This window comes from Vulpes lagopus, chromosome 5 (genome assembly GCF_018345385.1).
Source record: "Vulpes lagopus strain Blue_001 chromosome 5, ASM1834538v1, whole genome shotgun sequence".
Lineage (NCBI taxonomy): Eukaryota > Metazoa > Chordata > Mammalia > Carnivora > Canidae > Vulpes > Vulpes lagopus.
In genome coordinates, this window is record NC_054828.1 from 126,530,754 (window position 1) to 126,551,648 (window position 20,895).

Consider the following 20,895-nt stretch of genomic DNA (forward strand, 5'->3'; position numbering starts at 1 on the left):
CTGCCTCCCTGGAGGCTGTCAGCCTGGCCTGGCCGCGTATATGGAGTCTGGCGCTGTGTGACAGCGTCGCCCTTCCAAAGAAACTTCGATTTGTCTCCTCTTGCCAGCTCTGCTGTGGGTGTTTGACTCCAGCATCTGGGAAGGAAAAGGCGGGTTATAAGCGATCCTTCTCACGAGCTAAACCTCACAACGGAAGCCCTTACAGGAAGCAGAGGGAGGGTACGCGCTCACACACGCACACACACACACACACAGAGTGTACACACACTCCCAGAATGGGTTCAGAGTCCTACAGAGCTGGTCAGCCTCTGCTTCTAAAGTGGGGCAGGACAGAGCCTGACCATCAGGGCCAGACTGTGGGCTTCAAACAGGCTGAAATGCTCCCAGGTTGGGGGCTCTTCCAGGGGTCGGGGGTTCCTGGCAAAATGCCAACCTCAGGAGACAGCCAGGATATGGGTCTGGAAAGGGTTACGCTGCCCGGTCGGGGGAGGCAAAGCCTGAGTCCACAAGTAGAATAGGCTCGGGTCCTAAAAGGACGGATCCTTCCAAAGGTCTCCGAAGCACACTGTAGACCCCCCTGAGGTGGGGGTAGGGAACCACCCACGTTAGAAAATATAGCTTCTCTGCATGATTTGATTCGCCCTTTACATCTCTCTTTGGGGAATGTTTTATAATTTATGTAATATATGTTAATACAGGAACACTCGTGTATAATACACAAATGAATAAAGGTGAACACAGCAAGGGGCGTGCTCAAAACGTCTCTTTTCTCCCCAAGTTTTTATTTTAATTCCACTTAGTTAATGAAGAATGTTATATAATTTCAGGTGTACAGATAGTGACTGACACTTCCACGCATCACCTGGTGCCTCATCGCAAGTGCCTGCCTTCATCCCCATCACCTGTTCCCCCCATCCCTCCACCCACCTCCCCTCTGGCAACCATCAGATTGTTCTCTATAACTAAACGTCTGTTTCTTGCTTTGACTCTCATTTTTCCTTTGCTTTTTTGCTTCTTGAATTCCACATATGAGCGAAATCGTATGGCATTTGTCTTTCTGTGCCTGATGTTTCACTTGTATTCTCTAGCTCCACTCAACCTTGCCAAGAATGGCAAGATTTCAGTCTTTTTTATGGCTGAATAATATTCCACACCACATCTCCTTTATGCATTCATTGGTCGATGGACACTTGGGCTACTTCCATATCATGGCTACTGTAGGTAATGCTGCTATAAAGGGGCACTTTGAATTAGTGTTTTCTGTTTTCTTTGGGTTCAAACTTCTATTTTTAAGATTTATTTATTTATAGGAGAGAGAGAACACAGAAGGACAGAGGGAGAGAATCTTCAAGCAGACTCCCCATTGAGCAGAGGAACCTGATGCGGGATTTAATCTCACAACCCTGAAATCATGTCCTGAGTTGAAACTGAGTCGGGCACTTACCCGACTGAGCCCCTCAGGCACTCCTCAAAACCTCTTTCTTGTAGGGGAGTGTGGTCACGACCCCTATAGCCCACACCCCCTGCCTGGCATTCAGGGCTCTAAGCTTAAAGCACCTCCCTTCCCCCACCCTCAACAGCATCTCAGGGACAAGCCCTCCCTTTGGGGCAGGAGCTGATATGTTGGGAGGCCTCTGTGCTGCCTTTTCCTAAGGTCTAGGAAGAGCCAATTAGAAAAATCCTTCTGGGGATCCCTGGGTGGCGCAGCGGTTTGGTGCCTGCCTTTGGCCCAGGGCGTGATCCTGGAGACCCAGGATCGAGTCCCACGTCGGGCTCCGGGTGCATGGAGCCTGCTTCTCCCTCTGACTGTGTCCCTGCCTCTCTCTCTCTCTCTCTCTCTCTCTCTGTGTGTGACTATCATAAATAAATAAAAACTAAAAAAAAAAAAGAAAAATCCTTCTGGCGTAAACAGAGGCAGAGCATGGGAGTAAACGTGCACATACACACACACACACACACATGCTTTCCACTCAGCCTGAGATGCCAGGTCTACAAGCTCTAGATTGGGTGTCTTGGGCAGGGCTACCCTGATAAGGCTCCTGCACTGGCCCAAGAAAGGGGATTGGCACCAGAGAGGCCAGCTGGCATGGCTCACAGGGCCTGGCTGACACCCTTGGCCGGTCAGCCAGGTGGAGCCAGGCAGTCCTATGGGCTTGGTCCCTGGGCACCTTCCCCTTGGACAAGTCAGTAGAAGCCTGGCAAGCCCCCACCCCCAGGCCCCCATAGAGGCTCCAGATCCCAGAGCAGATTTCAACCCCCCCATTTCACAGCTGGCCGACTGAGGCCATGGAAGAAGAAAGACATGCCCCAAGTCACTCCACTGGCCAGCTGCTGCTCCTTGTACCGTTACCTGCCCTCCGCACCTCTCAGAGCCAGCTACCTGGCTCACCTGGCTTTGCCAAAGCTTGGAGGCCAGAAACAGGCCAGCACCTGAGCAACCTCCCACAGAGGTGTGTGTGTGTATAACAGAGAAAAGGAAACCACTCCCTGTCTACCGCTTACACCGCTTCCGTAGTTGGGCTTCTAGTTGGCCATATGTACTCCTGATCCCCAGGGAAGGCAGAAGGAGCAATGGGAAAGGTGATAAAGTTGTCATTTGCACAGAATTTCGGCTTGAAGCCATGTCCCCCCCTCACTGACACACACACACACACACACACACACACACACACACACACATCCTCTGAGTGTAGAGTGGAATTACCATCCCGGGCAGAGGAGAAGGATAGGCAGAGAGATGATCGTGCCCAGAGCCCACAAGACCTCATATCCTGCTCTAAGTTCCCACTCAGCTCCCCTGCCCCACCCCCCCATGTCATGTCTCAATAGCTTGTATTTTGGGGCTAGCTTGAGATCAGCATTCTCAAACTGTATGGTCTCAGGGCCCCTCTATGCTCTTAAAAATTATTGGGGGACCCCAGAAGATGCTTTGTGAAGTAGAGTTATATTTATTGATATTGTGTTAGGAATTAGAACAACAATTTCAGAAATATTTCTTGTTGATCCACTTTAAAATGGGCCCATTACATGCTAGCATAGTAACATCTTAAATGAAAAAAGCACCTATATTTTCAAAACAAAACAATTTAGTGAGAAAAATGTCATTTTTTACATTTTGGCAAATCTTTAATGTTCGGCTTGATTGTGCATTTAAACTCCACTGTACATTCAGGAGAGAATAAGAACAATAAAAGCAAATAATGTCTTGCTCTTTTTACGGGAATAGTTTTGACTTGCAGGTCCCTGGGGCCAGTCTTAGAGACCCCCAGGGGTGCCCCTCGGCCAGACTTTGAGAACCGTTGTACTACGTTCTCCGTGGTATGGTTTGCTTCATGCCTCATCTTCCTTCACCACATCTCCTTGATTCTGAGCTTCATTCCCCTGCCCCCACTGTGGTGCTATTTCTAAAATCCTGATCCTAATCCAGCTACATTTGGGTTGTCCCTCCCCCCAAGCTGTTTTGTAATCGCAGGTGCAACTTTCAGTAGGTGGCCTTTTAGAGTCAGGGACACTGGATTATAATGATCGCTGATGGGGGACTCTGCAGACGGCTCCCAGCACGAGGGCCAGCACATGTCAGCCCAAAGCTGCGACAGGCCTGGGGGCAGGGGTGAGGCGGAGCCCCGACGAGTCCAGGCTGCAGGCTGCAGGAGGAGCAGTCGGGCCCAGCCTCGGCTCACCGCCTCCCTGGGAGACCAGGTGGATCTCGGGTCTTCCTTCCAGGACCCGTGGACTGGTCCGGGGACAAGCTGTTGCACTGTTTGTGCACGGGCCTGCCTCCCCACCTGGCTGTGGGCACCAGGAAGGAGGGAGGGAGGCTATCTTTTCCACGCGTATAGCCTCTAAGCCCAAGACCTGGCGTGCAGCCAACCCTCAGCTGTTGGAGAAAGGGCACTGGCAGGTTTTCCCCGGGCAGCTAAGGAAACCCTAGCTCGCAAAGGCCCATTCCTGGGAGCAGATGGAGGGCGGAGTGAGAGGGTGGTGGGCACGCAGGGCAGCTGTTGTGGGGCAAGGCTGGTGTCATCCTGCGCAGGGGAGAATTCTGTTTGGCAGCGACTCCGTACCCGGCAAGATAAGCTGTACGGTGCCAGCAGGCAGGGAGCCCCGAAACTAGGCAAGTCATCTGGAAATCCTCATGAGTCAGGCAGCTCGGGAAGATGCAGGCCCAGGGGAGCCCCCCAGGAAGTCCTCTGGTCGGTGATGGCCCTGGCCACCCCGATCCAGCCTGGACACAGCTCCCTGCCTGCTTACAGCCACAGGGAGTTGTGCTGGAGCTGGTGCTGGTGCCCCCGGGGACCCCCAGGACAGTACCCATCCAGCACTTGGCATCTATAGGAGCTGAGGATGGACTATTTTAAATACACCGGGAGGAGGGCAGTGGACAGAGCCACAGGGCGATGCAGCTGCCAAGTGGCGTTTTAATCCGAACTGAGACCAGTGGTGCCCTCACTGACTCGTGTGGATTTTCCGGTTTTCTTAAAATGGAGCCCACTGGGCACTCTTAGCTAAGGCAGCTGGAATGCTCTAGAATACTCACCAAATTGGAGCAGGATGCCTGCAGAGGAGGTGAGCTGAATTCTTCCTCCAGAGGAGGTGAGCACACCAGGGAGGCTGCGGGATCCAGGGGGACAAGCCCCAGGGACAAAAGACCATCCCAAGGCTACCTGTCGCATTGGATTGAGGGGTTGGGGCAGCTCCTCAGGGGTGTCCTCGTGGAGATGCCAGCTGTGAGCAAGAAAATTCTAGAAAGCTCACAGGACTTCCAGAAAGCTGAAAGGGAGCTAGGCCAGAGATTAGGGCAACCTCCTCAGTCACTCCCAACTGCTGGGAACCCAGCAAAGAAAGAGGGGCGGCCTGCCTTGTGGGTCTGGGTCTTCATCCTCATTCCAGGCAGGTCTGAGTACGGAGGGTGAAGGAGGGAGGAGGTGTGAAAGATGCAGAAAAGAACCCCATAGACACATATTTTTCGGCCGCAATCCTGGAATAGTTTCTGAAAGCCCCGTATTAAATGACTCACTTTTTTAGGCTAAGTCAATAAAGGTCTTTTTTTTTCTTCTTTTTTCTGTTCTTTGTTCGTTTTTGCTTTTACAAAGAACACAGTATCTGAGAAACTGAGGCTTTTCAAATTGGTGTGTGAGGGCATTAGAAGGTGGGCTCTGGGGTCCGGGGGGTATACAGGGCACGGGCTTAGAAGCTGGGTTCTCAAAAAAAAAAAAAAAAAAAGAAGCTGGGTTCTCCCGCGGCATTCTGTGCTCACAGACTGGGAAGGAAAGCCCAATTTTTATGTTAAAACAAACATAGATGCTTTATGGAAGTGAATGAAAAATGACTGTGTATGTTTTGGATTAGAACCGGGAATCTTCAAGGACATCTCTGGCCCCCTGGGATACCCTAAGATGTTTACCCTCCAGACCACTCATTCTCAAACCCCTGCCAACCAGGGGCTCTTGAGTGAAAAGTTTGAGAGCCACTTTATTAAGTCACTAAAAAACCAAGACTTTGGGGCAGAGCGGGGACGCGGTGCCTGGGTGGTTCAGTCAGTTAAGAGTCTGGTTTTGGCTCAGGTCGGTGATCCCAGGGTCCTGGGATCTAGCCCCACGATGGGCTCCCTGCTGAAGGGGGTGCCTGCTTCTCCCTCTGCCTCTGCCCCTCCTGTGGCCTGTGCACTCTCTCTTTCAAATAAATAAATAAAATCTTTTTTTAAAAAAAGCCCACAAAAAATAAGACCTCAGAGCGCCTGGGTGGCTCAGTTAGTTGAATGTTCAACTCTTGATTTTGGCTCTGGTAATGATCTCAAGGTCGTGGGATTGCGCCCCGCATCAGGCTCCGCACTCAGCACTCCGCACAGAGCCTGCTTCTCCCTCTCCCTCAGCTCCTCCCCTTGTACATGCTCTCTCTCTCTCTCTCTCTCTCTCTCTCTTACAAATAAATAAGTTAAATCTTAAAAAAAAAAAAAAAAGATTAAAAACAAAAAACAGCCAAGACCTCATCACTGCCTTGTGTTTGGTCAAGTTTAGAGCTGGTCAGTCACAGAGCTTTGGGAAGTGGCCCTGGGAGGAACTCAGAGCTCCCCTCCTGGTACCAGAAGGAGCCCTGAGCCCCAGGAGACCCGGCAACTTGCTCAGGGAAACAGAGCTTGGTCCGGAGTCAGCGTATCCTACCCTGGACCCTTTCCTTGGAGAGCGAGGTCCGAGCTGGCTGCCCAGCAGCCTTTTGCTTGTGTTGAAGAGCAAAGCCCCCCATCCTGAGAGACTGCAGAATGCTGGAGTCCCTAGAGCCCCCTCCCTAGGAGCTCAGGGGAGGTGGGGTGAGAGAGCCAAATCTGAGTGGGATGCCTGCAGAGGTGGTGAGCTGAATTCTTCCTCCAGAGGAGGTGAGCACACCAGGAAGGCTGCGGGACCCAGGGGGACAAGCCCAGGAGCAAAGGTCCGTCCAGAGGCTACCTCTGGCATTGGGTCAGGGGAGCAAGGGCAGCCTCCTTGGGAGAAGTCCTGCCTGCATGTGGTCCGGCCTTAAGCTGACCCCAGGGAGTAACTGCATGGGGCATGGGGGTCAGGGGCAGGGGTGTTCTTGCCACGGGGAGGGACTCTGGACAGCCTGGCCTCCCATCAGGGTTTTGTGCGGCTCAGGGCCCCTGTCTGCCTGTGGTCAGCTGAGAAACAGCCCCCAAAGACATTCATGTCCTAACCCAGGAACCTGTGAATGTTACCTTACATGAAAAAGGGGGTCTTCGCAGGAGTGCCTAAGATCTTAAGGTGGGTATACTAGCCTGGATTATCAGAGTGGGCCCCAGACACAATGCCAAGTGGCCTTAGGAAGCAGAGGCAGAGGAAGTTTTTTTTCAGAGGAGAAGGTGGTGCAAAGACAGACGAGGAAGATCTGAAGATGCCCCACTGCTGCCCTTGACAATGGAGGAAGGAACCATGGGACAGGAACCGAAAGGCAAGGAGAGAGACTTCCCAGGAGTCATCCCCCCCACCCCAGCACCTTGGTTTTAGTTCCGTGAGCCTGACTGCAGACTTCTGATCTCCAGAACTGTAAAAGAATAAATGTACAGTGTTTGGTTTTTGATATATTTTATTTTTTAGAGCAGGTTTAGGTTCATAGCAAAATGAGGAGGAAAAAATTCCCTATACCTCCTCCCCTCACACATGTAGAGCCTCCCTGTCAACAACATCTCCCACCAGAGTGGGACATCTGTCAAGGGTTGAAGACTCTAGAGTGACACATCGTTAGATGTATCAACCAAAGTCCACAGCTGGCATCAAGCTCCATTCTTAGTGTTATACGTCCTGTGAGTTTGGACAAAGGCATAAGGGCATGTGTCCACCATTGTCATACTATACAGAGTAGTTTCTCAGCCCTAAAAAACTTCTGTGCACTGCCTATTCATTCCTCCCCTCTCCCCACAACACCCCCACCCCCCGGAACCACTGGTCTTCTCATTATATCGAGTTTCACCTTTTCCAGAATGTCACGTAGTTGGAATCACCAGTATATAGCTTTTCCAGACTGCAATATTTCACTTAGGACCGTGCATTTAAATTTCCTCCATGTCTTGTCATGGTTTGACAGCTCATTTCCTTTTAGTCCTGAATAATATTCTATGGTCTGGATGAACCACACATTTTATCTCTCCGATCACCCACTGAAGGACATCTTGGGTGCTTCCAAACATTGGCAAGTATGAGTAAAGCTGCTATACACATCCATGTGCAGGTGTTTGTGTAGACATCGGTTTTAAACTCCTTTGGGAAAATACCAAGGAGTATGACTGCTGGATCATATGATAAGAGTATGTTTAGTTTTGTAAGAAACCACCCATCTGTCTTTCAAAGTGGCCCCACTGTTCTGCATTCCCGCCAGCGGTGAGTGAGTGTTGTCCCTGCTGCTCCCCGTCCTCCCCAGCATGTGGCGGTGTCCGTGCTCTGGACTTGGGTCATCCTAGTAGGTGTGCAGAGGCATCTCATTGCTGTTTTCGTTTGTGATTCACTAATGACATATGACACGGAGCATCCTTTCATCTGCTTATTTGCCATCTGTATGTCGTCTTTGATGAGGTCTTTGGCCCATTTTTAAAAATCAGGTTGCTTTTTCTTTATTGTTGAGTTTTAAGGGCTTTTGTACATTTTGGATAACAGTCTTTAATCAGGTATGTATTTCCCAAATATCTTCTCCCAGTCTGTGGCTTGTGTTCTCATTACTCTTGAACATGCATTGTTTTAAGCCACCGAGTTTGTTGTAGTTTGTCGCTGCAGCTGTAGGAGATGAATACATTATCCATGGTCAAGTTATCCTCAAGCCTGAGAAGCCATGACTAAACCAGAGCCTGGGAGCCCCACTCAGGACACCGCTGAGTTCAAGAATGTACGGGCCAAACAGACACATGTAAAAATGCTCAACATCACTCATCATCACGGAAATACAAATCAAAACCACTATGAGGCACCACCTCACCCTGTCAGAGTGGCTAAAAGTAACAAGACAGGAAACCACAGATGTTGGCGAGGATGCGGAGAAAGGGGAGCCCTCTTACACTGTTGGTGGGAATGCAAACTGGTGCAGCCCGTCTGGAAAACAGTATGGAGGTTCCTCAAAAAGTTGAAAATAGAGCTACCTATGACCCAGCAATTGCACTACTTTGTATTTACCCCAAAGATACAAATGTAGTGATTTGAAGGGGCTCCTGCACCCCAATGTTTATAGCAGCAATGTCCACAATAGTCAAACTATGGACAGAGTCCAGATGTCCATCAACAGATGAATAGATAAAGAAGATGTGGCCTATGTATATAGACACCGTAAGAGACTCTAAACTCTAGGAAACAAACTGAGGGTCGCTGGAGGGGAGGTGGATGGGGAGGTGGGGCAACTGGGTGATGGGTACCTGATGTAATGAGCATTGGGTGCTATACGCAATTCATTCACTGATGAATCACTGAACTTTACCTCTGAAACCAATAACATTATATGTTAATTCACTTAATTTAAATTTTTAAAAAAGAATGTAGGGGCCAAGTTGACAGGCAGAAGATGTAACAAAATAGGGATCAGGTGAGGACGATGCCAAGGGCTCTTTGGCAAAGGCGAGAGTGTCATGTGCCTTTGGAACTGGTGGTGCTGGTGGACTGGGAAGGGCAGGGGCCACGCTCCTTTGGAGGCTGTGCACCCCCCCCCCCTCAAACCGAAGCACCTGACAGCCACCAGCCTTCAGGTCGCACGCAGAGGGGAGAGGACACGAAGCACAAATGTAGGGATGGAGAGCCTGGCTTCAGGAAGGATTTGTAACGCACAAACAAGAGACTCTGAAAATAGAATAAAGGAAGTGTATGACAAATGAGGGAAAGAAAATGAAAGGGAAAATAGGTTAGGTCTCAATTAGAGATAAAAGCAGATTAATTTCCTGATTTTTTTAAAATCCCTTATTCTTTGCTTTCACTGAAAGCTAAAACATTAGCAGTCACGTATTTTGCAGAAACTATAAAGGCACCTAAAACAGAAAACGTCCATTAGCTCGAGTCCAGACCAACCCTCCTCTCTCCCAGTTCTAATGTCTGAAGCTTTCTCTCAACAAAAATTTTCTCAGTGGATTTGGCTTTAATCAGGAAACAAAAATAGCTTCAAGAAAAGGAATAAGCTTCCATGCAAGATTAACAAGAACCAAAGCCTTCCCTGTGTCGTGGGCTCAGAGAACACTCACTGAGGCTGGCCCCAGGGCTCTAGACCCTCTCCCTCCCTTCCCTGCAGGGCTGCAGGGGTGGCCTTCCTTTCCAAGCTGGCTGCATCGGTCACTTTCCTGCTCAAAGATCTGCAGTGACTCCCCAGTGCCCCCAGAATAAGGATGGTGTTCCCTGGACTCAGGCTCCTGTGGGAGCTCCTTCCTCCGGCCTCCGTTCAGAGCCCCCAGAGAGGTCTTCCTCCCCCAGATTGCCCACCTGTGCTCTTTGCACTTCCATGGCGCAACTCCTGCCAGTGCGTTCACTTAGACACACGCCTAGACGTCCGTCTGTCCGTCAGGCCTTCCAGGAAGTGGGGCACATGTGATTTTCGGCTTTCTCAGGCCGGGCTCAGCCACCTTCTTGCACTCACCCTCTGCTCTCCTCTTCCCTCCCAGTGGGCTGGAGGGGAGGCAGCCTGCAGGGTGACCTCGGGGAGCCACATGGCAAGAGGGTAGGTCTGCAAGATGGGAGACCCCTTGGTCTCTGGTCTCTGCTCACCTCTAGCTGCCCAGCAGAGCTGCCCCCGCCCCCCCCCTCCCCAATCGTACTATTGTCTGAGCAACAGAGAAGATTTCTGTGTTGAGCTCCTGAGATGTGTGAGGTCCTCTGCTAGAGGAGCAGCACTTCCCTGCCCGGGGCACTGGGCATCACTCTGGACCCCCCATCTCCCTCATCTCCCATTGAGAGAAGCAGGTTCAGGGCCATTCAGGTGCCAGATGTCTCTGGATTCACTCCCTCTCTGCTCATCCAGTCTCCTGATGGGTCTGCAGGCCTTACCCCAGCGCTTCTCACCCCCATTTACCCTCCTGTTGCTGCCAGGGTCACCTCTCACAGGCCGGGGTGGATCATGCATGTCCCTCCTTAAACCCCCACAGGGACACATTCCCAGCTGCTCCCCCTGGCACTGGCCCTCTGGAGTCTCTGTGCACTGCCCACCTCCCCATTTGTCCCCATCCCCACCGCTGCCCCTCCCGCACCAGCTTGGGCTCTGCGCTCTGTCCCTGGATGGAGGTCCCCTCACTGCTCCGGTCCCCTGCCTGTATGCCCCTCCTCCCATGTTCAAGGCTCAGTTTGAGGGCCTCACTCCAGAAGGGCTTCTGCAGCCCCGGCTTCAAGCCCCTGTGTCCCGGGAAGGCCATGACCTGCCTTCCTGCGTGTAGGGCATGTTTGTGGGGTTCCGTCTGCCCAGCACCCTTGTCCAGTTGGAGAGCGGAAGGCCCTCTCCCTCTTCGCTGTGGTTCTGGGGGGCCACCTATCAAAGCACCTGGCCCAGACCTGACCCATCACAGTGGGATGTCGTGTGTCGTCAGGCCAATCAAAACTGTGGTCCAGATGTGACTGGCCCCAACCCTTCACCTTGCCTATAGCCATACCTTCAGCTACATGACACTGAAGTTTCTCCTCCCACATTAATCTTTGGGGTTTGGCCATGGTCCATTTGAGCTGCTGTGATAGAAATACCACTGTCTGGGTGGCTTATAAACAACAGAAATTTATTTCTCACCGTTCTGGAGGCTGGGACATCCGAGATGAAGGCACAGCAGACTTGGGTGTCTGGTGAGGGCCTGCTTCCTGGTTCCTGGACCGTCATCTTTTCTCTGTACCTCTGCAGAGATTATGGAAGGGAGCTCTCCGGGGTCTCCTTTGTGAGGGCACTGATCTCATTATTTCCACTCCACCTTCAGGACCTCTGCACCTCCCAGAGGCCCCACCTCCTAACGCCATTGCCTTGAGGGTTAGGATTTCAGTGTGAACAGGGGTGGCGAGGGGGGCCACATGCAGACCACTGCACCCTGGGACTGGGTGGGAGAGATAAGGTGCCAATTCTGAGCCTTGGCTTGAGGCCTAGGTGTTTCCACTCAAGCTCTTGCACTTCCCCTCCCCATCAGCATGAAAAGAGCTTTCCTGGGTGCCTGCTGCCCCCTCAGCCCAGCCAGAATAGATACACAGGGAGCGGGCCTGTGCCCACAGCTCAGGGGCAAGCTGAATGCAAAAACCTAAGAGAGCCCAGCAGAGCCCAGCCTGGATCAGCTAACCCCCAGCTAACCTCCAGCCTTGGTCAGCTAACCCCCAGCTAACCCCCAGCTAACCCCCAGCTAGCTCCCAGCCTGGATCAGCTAACCCCCAGCCAACACATCAGCTGCCGAATTTTGTAGACGTCTGCTCTGGACCAACACTAACTGCACAACCCTCCTTGGGAGATTGCCCACATGCTTGCTGAAAGGGAGAGTTCTTTCCTCTCTTTGGTTTGGCTCAGGGCTGAGAGCAGCCTTCTTTCCTCCTAAGTCTGGGCCACGTCTGAAGCAGGAGGGTGCAAGGCTGAGGCGCCAAGGGCAGCGGAGATAAGCAGAACAGAGAAGTGGAGGAGACAGAGAGAGCCCAGACAGGATCATTTAAGGCCTGCATCAGCCCCTACACTCCCCAGCCATGCAAGCCAAAGATGATTCCTTTTGGAATGGTCTAGATTTCTTCCATAGGTAACTGAAAGGCTCCTGGTTCTTTTTTAAAGATTTATTTATTTATTTGAGAGAGAAGGGAGGGAGGAGCAGAGGAGGAGAGAGAGACAATCTCAAGCAGGGTCCATGCTGAGTGCAGAGCCAGACAGGGGGCTCCATCTCATGACTCTGAGATCACGACCTGAGCCCAAACCAAGAGTTGGATGCTTAACTGACTGAGCTGCCCAGATGCCCCAGAAGACTGCTGGTTCCTTTTTTTTCTTTTTTTTTTTAAGATTTTATTGATTCATTCATGAGAGACACAGAGAGAAGCAGAGACACAAGCAGAAGGAGAAGCAGGCTCCCTGCAGGGAGCCCAATGCAGAACTCGATCCCAGGACCCCGGGGTCATGCCCTGAGCCAAAGGCAGACACCCCAGGCTCCCAGTTCTTAAGACACCTCTTGTCTCCCTATGTCCTTAGCTTCTCAGAGAACAATGACATAGCCTAAAAATCACCCTTGTCTCCAAAGCACGGCACTGTGCCTGCCACCAGGCTTGGGCTCAATCAGTATTTCTAAGTTTTCTATAATAAGTGTCCAATCAGAAAGAATTGTCCAGTGTTGTCTGCTTTAACCAGAAAAGCCACAGGATTCTACAGTTGATGGTTGAAAAGTATTTTCTAGAAAAATCCAGGACACAATAGGTGGGCGGAGGCCTCAGCCTTGTCTCCTGATTCTCATTCCAGTCCAATTTGCTTTCTAGGATGCTACGGCTCTTGATCAATAAATTCAAGGCCTGCGTTCCCTGCATAGCGTCGTTCACCCAGGCTTTACTACAAAATCAACACAAATGTCCAAGGGCAATTTTGGGGGGGAGGTGGAGGATGGCGAAGGGGAGAGGGGATGGGGCCATGGAAAGCGAGGCGAGGTGTGATTTACCAACCTGGAGAGCTGCGCGGAGCTCTGCAGAGATGTGGGGCTGTTCAAAAGGCGGTGATTCATTCAGCTGTAATTGCGAGCCTCTCGGCTGGTGGAAGCTCTTTGCGTTCCCAGGAAAACTTAACAGAGCAATAAAGTTTTAATGACACCCCTCCCAACACCGTGCACCCCGCCCCTGGGTGCCAGGTGGTCAAGGTGGACCCTGAGAAATGGGCGTTAACCCTCCTTCTGCAGGTGAGGCTGTGCCCTGCAGCTCGGAAATGAACTTTGATTTATCCAGGACGTTTCAGAGGAGATGCACCTAGGTGAGGTTGGGTAAACTGAGGCAGAGTGTCTACCACACTCGGACAGGGGCGGGTGGAATTCTGGAATGCCCTGTTCCTCTGTCGCCCTTAAGGCATCTTGGGATTTCTCCAGCCATGCCCAGGCTCCGAGATTTAATGCCAGCCTCAGGCAAGATGGTTCGAATTCTGTTTTCTCTGTAAAATGGCTTTGAGGCCACCTCCTTCCCGGATGCTATTGTGAGGGTCCAGGGAGACAGCCCTGTAAGGCACCTCACTGGCCCTCCCTCGTGCCCCTGGGACACAGCCGCCCCGGCCTCGAGTCCCCTGGGTGCCTGAACCCAGGGAGGCCATCCTTAATCCACTCGCCTCCTGGACTCCCCACAGCTGCCTCTCCCCGGGCTCCAAGTGGGAACCCAGGACGAGTTCGTGGGTGGCGAAGGAGACAGGCAGGAACCTTGGCCGGCTGCCTGGGGCCCATCCTTCAGGCCATGGGCAGAGAGAGGTGGCGACTGGGTCCATCCTGGGCTCCCCAATCTGGCCCTGCGTCCAGACCCAGGCTACGGGTGGTTCAGCCTCCCCTCAACTGGAGAGGTTCTGGGGTTCCGGCACATTGGGTCATCATGTGGGGTGAGTTCCCACCTTGTTAGGCAGTTGTTGCAAGTTCACAGTTGGAAGCAGACCCGCCTTTGGGCTTGCTCTGCGCTCCCTGGAGTGTGATCTTGGACGCCTCCTCTGGGTCCAGTCCGACACAGGTCGTTTAAGAAGCACGAATTACTGACCAGCTTAGCAGTTGGGTCCTGTTTTTCCTGTGCTCATGCAGTGTGGGGTGGTACTAGAACCTTCCCACCTGGCCACTGGGCTGGCGACGTCCAACAGACAGTTGGGGACACCTCCTTCAGGCCCCAGGAGCTCCTGTGGCTCCCTCCTTCCCTCTCTGTGGTGTCAGCCCACGATGTCTCCGTGCGATGTGCCTCCAGTAAGGCTCCAGTTACATTGTGTGTCACTGGACCTAATCTTGTCACTGCTGTTTGTGGGGTTTTTCTGTTTGTTGCTTGGGGCCACTGCCGAGAGAGTCTGACAAGTCTGCTCTTGGTTTTGCAGGTCCGGGCCTGTGATGACAAGTCCGTGGAAGACTCTAGCACATTTATGTCTCCCAGCAATCCAAGTCACTCTCCATCCCACGGCCTGGCTCAGTCCATCCCCTGTCAAGTGCTGCTCATGATCAGAAAAGCAAAACTCCAGGAGGAACGCACTACCTTTCGGGCCTTTGGAGTGGCAGAGAGAGGAAGGCTAGGTGTGGAGCGCCACGGCTGGTGCCAGGTAGGGGCTGGAGGGCACTGGGGAAGGAGACGGGGCCCAGCAGCGTGCATGGCCGGGCCTCTCGGAGAAACCGTCTACCAGAACCTGCCCTGCATTCATTCCGGAAGTAGCCCCTCCAGTAGGTCGGGGTGGGGGGGCCTTCACCTTGGAACGCAGAGTGTTCCCCAAATGCAGCACACGTGCACGCACCCTATTGCTTCTGTTTCTCTGGAGAACCTAATACTGGTCTAAGACACAGGTGCAGGAAGGCTGAGGTGTCTGACCCCCACTTTACCTCTGCACCCCAGGGCCCAGAGATGTCTCCATCGTGGCAAAGCCATAGGTGTTCTCCTGCCAGGACTTAGCTGGATCTTGGCTCTTTTGTCCTAACTTGCTTCTGGAATTTCCCCTCAGTTCCAGGCCCAGAACCTTCCTTCCATTGCCTCTCACCAGCTGCCTTCTCCCACCCCTCAGCTGCATTTGGGGTGCAGCAGCTCCACCAGCACTCAGTCTTCTCCAATGACCACACTGAGCCGTGCCCACCTTTCAGCCCCGGCCTCCTGGTGCTCTGACCCACCCCCAGGGGCCTCACAACGCCCCGCACAGAGAAGACAGCTTTTGAATGAAGAAGTGCAGCCCGAGCGAATACATGACAGCTTGGATCCCGGGCCCCGGTTGGGAGGGGCGCCCCTTCTGTGCCAGGGCTCCCCAGGATGATGGGAGCTCCTTGCATCAAGCTTTCCCAGGCTGCCTCAGAGTGGGCCAAGTTCAACGACCTGCAGACCTTGTCCTGGAGCACAGGCACAGAGGGGCTGCCCTGCCAGGCCCCCGGAGGCATGTGAAAGGAGGCCACCCATAGGGGTCACCTGGGGGTGCCCTCCCCACAGTGAGCCTCTCCCCTCCCAGGCCCCCTTTCCAGCACCCACCCAGGTCTGGTGCTCTCTGCCCTTCCCTGGTGGACTCCGTCCCTCCTTGTAGACAGGGAGCCTGTTTCTGGGCAAACTGGAGGCTTTGGACTTTGGCCAGAGACTGACGGTGGAGCCGGCTCTGCCCTTGGAGGCCAGCTCTCCCTCGGACAAGTGGGCTCTGGTCCCGCGATGTGGGTGCTGGCCGTGCTTCCAGACTGCAGCGTGGCCTCCTGCTGGGGCTGTGCTGGCTCAGCCACAGGCACCAGGGGACATGTTCTGCTGGCGAGGACGAGGGTACGTTATTGTCCTTAGGAGCAAGACAATGCAGCCGCATGTGCAGAAGGGTCTGTTCCTCCCCGTAACCGCCCTGACTTGGCCCTGCACCCAACAACCAGGCTCCGTGCCCTGGGGGGCCCACTCCTCTGGGCCTACCAGCCCGGAGCAGCTCCTCACCGTCCTCCCACGGCACTCCTCCTATCCTCCCCACACTGTCCTCCCCAGGCTCTCCTCCTCATAGTCCTCCCACGGCACTCTTACTGTCCTCCCATACTGTTCTCTTCCTCATGCTCTCCTCTCCACATTGTCCTCCTCACACTCTCCTCCCCGTGCTGTCCTCCCCACGCGTCCTCCCCACGCTGTCCTCCAGCTGCCCTCCCCACACTGTCCTCCCGCTGGCCTCCCCACACTGTCCTCCGCACACTGTCCCCCCCATGCTCTCTTCCCCATGCTGTCCCCCCCACAGTCTCTTCCCCACGCCGTCCTCCAGCTGCCCCCCCATACTGTCCTCCCCACGCTGTCCTCCCCACACTCTCCTCCTGCAACCCTGCCCATGCTCCCCGTGGAGGGCTCTGCCTCCACCTCCCCTGCCACACAAGCCATCCTCCCCCGGGCCCCTGGTCAGGAGGACTGGGAGGGGAGCCAGAGTTAGAGCCAGACAGCCCTGGACGGAATCCCGGTTCTCCTGCTTCTCGGCCATTGAAGAGATTCCTTAGCTCGCTCAACCTCTGTTTGCTCATCTGTCAAGTGGGCTGATAGTAAGAGGCCTCAGTCGGCGGAAGGGCCCCCACCCGTGGCAGGAGAGTAGTAGGTGACAGTCACCGAGTAGACTCTACGCTCTGCGGCAGTGACAGAGGGAAGGGCCAGTCTGGGCTCCGGCTCTGGGTCCCACTCAGCCGCCCACTGTCTGCCAGTTTTTCTTGCTGCCTCAGGAAGGGGAGGAAATCCAGCGGCGTAGAAATGGCTGCAAGGTGGGGGGGCCCCAGGGACACGGCAGACGCAGAGCGTGACTTGGGTGTCCCCTGCCAGGGCGGTCATGTTGAGGGTGAGGGGTCGGGGCAGCAGTTGGAGAGGGGCACACAGCCCCAACCTCTCCACCTGCGCAGCCCCTCGCCCGGGCTCCGGCTCCCCAGGACTGCAGCTGTGTTTATGTGTATGCGGGCCCCACGGCCTAGGTGTCCACCAGGAGGTCAACATTCACATGTGCGTGCACACACACACACACACGCCCATGTGCACATACACACCGCACGCCACCACACATAGCCCCCCACATGTCTGTATGCACACATACACCCACATGCCTATATGCACAAACATACCCCCACATGCCCGTATGCACACCCACACCCACATGCCCATATGCACACACACGCATGCCCATACGCACACACACACACACGTCTGTATGCACACATACACACCCACTTGCCCATATGCACACGCACACCCCTACGTGCCCGTATGCATGCACACACACACACGCCCATATGCACACACACACACATGCCCGTATGCACACACACACACCCACATGCCCGTATGCACACACACACCCACACATACCTGTATGCACACCCCCCACATGCACACACACACAGAGCCCAGCAAACAGCTTACTCCTGGAGAATTTTTCAAGGGAGACAAGTGGTTCCCCACATCTCTCTGGGTCTGCTCCGTGCCCCCAGCCCCTCCGGCACTAAGGCTGTTAGTAGACAGCCCCGGCTCCCGGCTGCCGGGCTCCCCACCCACCGGGCTGTGACTCCTCTCACCGCAGTAGCAGCGGCCCTGCCTAATAAGGGAGGGGAAGGCCATCCTGGAAGCCACAGAGCTGGCTTTGCCAAGTTTGGAGAGTGCTGCCAGGGGGTGGTCAAGAGGCCGCTTGGAGCCCACCCCCGACCTGAGGGCACTGAGGGCACCCCCCCCAGCCGAGTGTCATCAGGCTGTCTAGGCGCTGGGGATGCTGACCCGGAAAGAGCCCAGAAAGTAGACCTCTCTGAATTGGTTCAAAACTCAGGGCTGGCACCTGGGTGGGAGGAGGAAAGCTCCTAGCAGGCCACATCACATGTTCAACTGAAGGCCATTAAGGGCGCGAGTGCCACAGGCAGGTAGGGGGCTCACCTGGGGTCGGCTGGGGTGTGGGGATCACAGGAGGGAATGGGGTTCACCTAGGGTTGGCTGGGGTGCCGGGATCACAGGCAGGAAGGGGGCTTACCTGGGGTCAGCTGGGGTGCCGGGATCACAGGTGGGAAGGGGACTGACCCGGGGTCAGCTGGGGTGCCAGCATCACAGGAGGGAAGGGGGCTCACCTGGGGTCAGCTGGGGTGCCAGCACCACAGGCAGGCCACGCAAGACCGGAAATGGAGGGATGCAGCTGCGGACAGAGGGAGCGCTGGGCGTGGAGTGGGAAGCAGCCCGGGAGACCTGGGCTCTGCTGACCACTGCAAGGTGACCCTGCCCCTCCTGGGAGCACTCATAGCCCAGTGGCTCATGAGAGTGAAGACTGCCGTCCCCGAGGCCAGGTTCACATCCAGCCTGGCACTCAGCTGATGCCTCCCCCGGGGACGGAAGTCTCCTGATGCCCACCTGCATCCCCGCCTCAGGTGACAGACGCCACAGGGCTCAGTACGGCCTCTCCCTGCAGCTCCGTCCACGCTCTCCTTCCTGGTTCTAGATGCCATCTGCAGGGCGGGGGGGAGGGCTACCCTGCCCTGACCTTGGCTTTGCAGTGACTGTCACCTTCCTTAATGCTCTTGTATGCCATCCAGCAGAGTGCTCGGCACCTGCCAGGCCCTCAGGAAACATCCGTGGGGGGACATCTGCGTGAGAACACAGGAGCAACCGCCGAGGCCCCTCCTGGCGCCTGGGCCCGAATGTGGGAGAAACGTTGGCCTCGGGAGCCCCAGCCTGCTCTCCGAGGGGCCCTTGGTGACTACACGGGGCACTGTCGCCGGGGCTTTAACAGCAGTGACCGCGGGCCTGCCCGGCCCCTCCCCTCCTGCTACTTGGTGTGGACGACAGTGGACAGTGACATTTCTCCCTCCCAGGAAGCGGCTTTCAGACCAGCCTCTGCTTGGTGCTGCCTCTGAGTCCTGGCCCCCACTGGCTTCCGGAGCTCAGCAGGCAGGGAGGACAGGCGAGGGCCCAGGAGCACTCGCCCTCATCTGGCCACCCATAGGGTGCGCAGGGCCACCGTGAGGATTGGATGGGATCCAATATCAAGGTGGGAGCGAGCCTTCCCATGGCACAGCCGTGCTCTGCTGCTTTCCCTGAAAGCTCCGATGGCCCCCATCTCGCTCAGAGCCAAACCCCCCCGGGGGTGGCTCCCACCGTGCTCCCAGCACCAGCCCCTGCTCACTCTGCTCCAGCCTCTCCGTGCCTTTACTTCTCCCTCCTCAGGGCCTTTGCACATGCTGCTCCTCCCGCCTCCTCCCTCAGGCACGCTCACCCCTTGCTTGTCTCTGCTCAGAGTAGACGTCCTTCTTCCCTACAGAGGTTAGCAGCAGAGCCCCCTTCCTCCACCGTCTGCTTTCTTTTCTAGTTAGCCCTTTTGCCATCTGACATTCTATGTTTATCTGCCTATTTACTTCTCACCCCCTCCCTCCAATGCAAGCACCAAGGGCGCAGAGTTTATGCCTGCTTTGCTCACTGCTGAATCCCTACCTCTCCCTAGAATGGTCCCAGGACACAATAGGCGTCCATCAATACTTGTTAACAGAACAAAGGGCATAGTCGAAAGTGTCTATTTAAGGGGCACTTGGATGGCTCAATGGTTGAGTATCTGCCTTCGGCTCAGGTCGTGATTCTGGGGTCCTGGGATCAGTCCTGATTGGCACTGAGCGGAGCATCGGGCTCCCCGCAGAGAGCCTGCTTCTCCCTCTGCCTGTGTCTCTGCCTCTCTCTCTCTCTCTCTCTCTCTCTGTCTCTAATAAATAAATAAAATCTAAAAAAAAAAAAAAAGAAAGAAAGAAAGAAAAGAAAGTGTCTACTCAGCAGAGTATATAGTACATTAAAGGCACTCAGTAGATGCCCTGGCTGGTGTCCTGTGCATAAGGATGCCAGATTTAGCAAATAAAGATATAAGGTGTCCGTGCATTGTTTGGGATCTATATGAAACAATTATTTGGGGTTTATCTGAAATTCAAATTTAACTGAGCATCTTCTATTTTATCTGGCCACCCTAGCCATGCCATCCCCCACTGACCTCTGCCTCCTTGCTTTTCCCTCCGTGTCCCCAGTGACCCAGGGGCCAGGGACCCAGTGTGCTAAGAAGATCTGACATTTCAAGAAGAGCAGCATCCTTTCTTGGAGGGGGCGCTGGGAGTCACTGCTGAGTGGGGCCAGCTCTCTCCACGGCCTGGGGTCATCACAGCTTCCTCCCTCACTGCCTGCTGGGCTGATGTCCCCAAGCCAGCCCTGAGGCTGTGCCAGCATCGACAAGGCTTGAAGCCTGGGATGTCTCAGTTCAAGCTGAACACACGCCGTGCTGGAGCTGAGTTCCTTTTAGGGGAATGTCCCTGATAACCTCTCTCCCTGCTGTCACCCTCACCAGGGGCTGAGGTCTCCAGGCCATCAAGGGTGACGTGCTTCTCTGCTAAGGATGAACAGCCAGACCTCATCTCCTTCCAAGAACCCTGCCCCCAGCTCCCCAGCACAGAGGCTTCTCTGCAACTGGGGCTCTCGTGTTGGGGCCCATGCCCCTAAAACTCCCCCCAGACGTCTGTAGCCAGCCCAGGCTGTGCAGGGAGACTCTGGAAGATCCAGCTCAGACTCACTGCACCACACAGACTTCAGAATCGGAGTCTCAGAGGCCAGGCCTGGAATGTTCCAGGTGGCTGTCATGCCTCCCTCCAGCTCAGACAAATGGAAAACCCCTGGACACCACCATCTACTCTATTCCTTAAGCCAAAAACATAAGATTCCTCTCTGTTCTTGACGTCCCATGTCCGTAAATCTCATCGACTCCACCTCAAGCACAATGTAGATCTAACTATATTTCCACCTCTGCCACCAACGGCCTGGTTCAATCCACCCT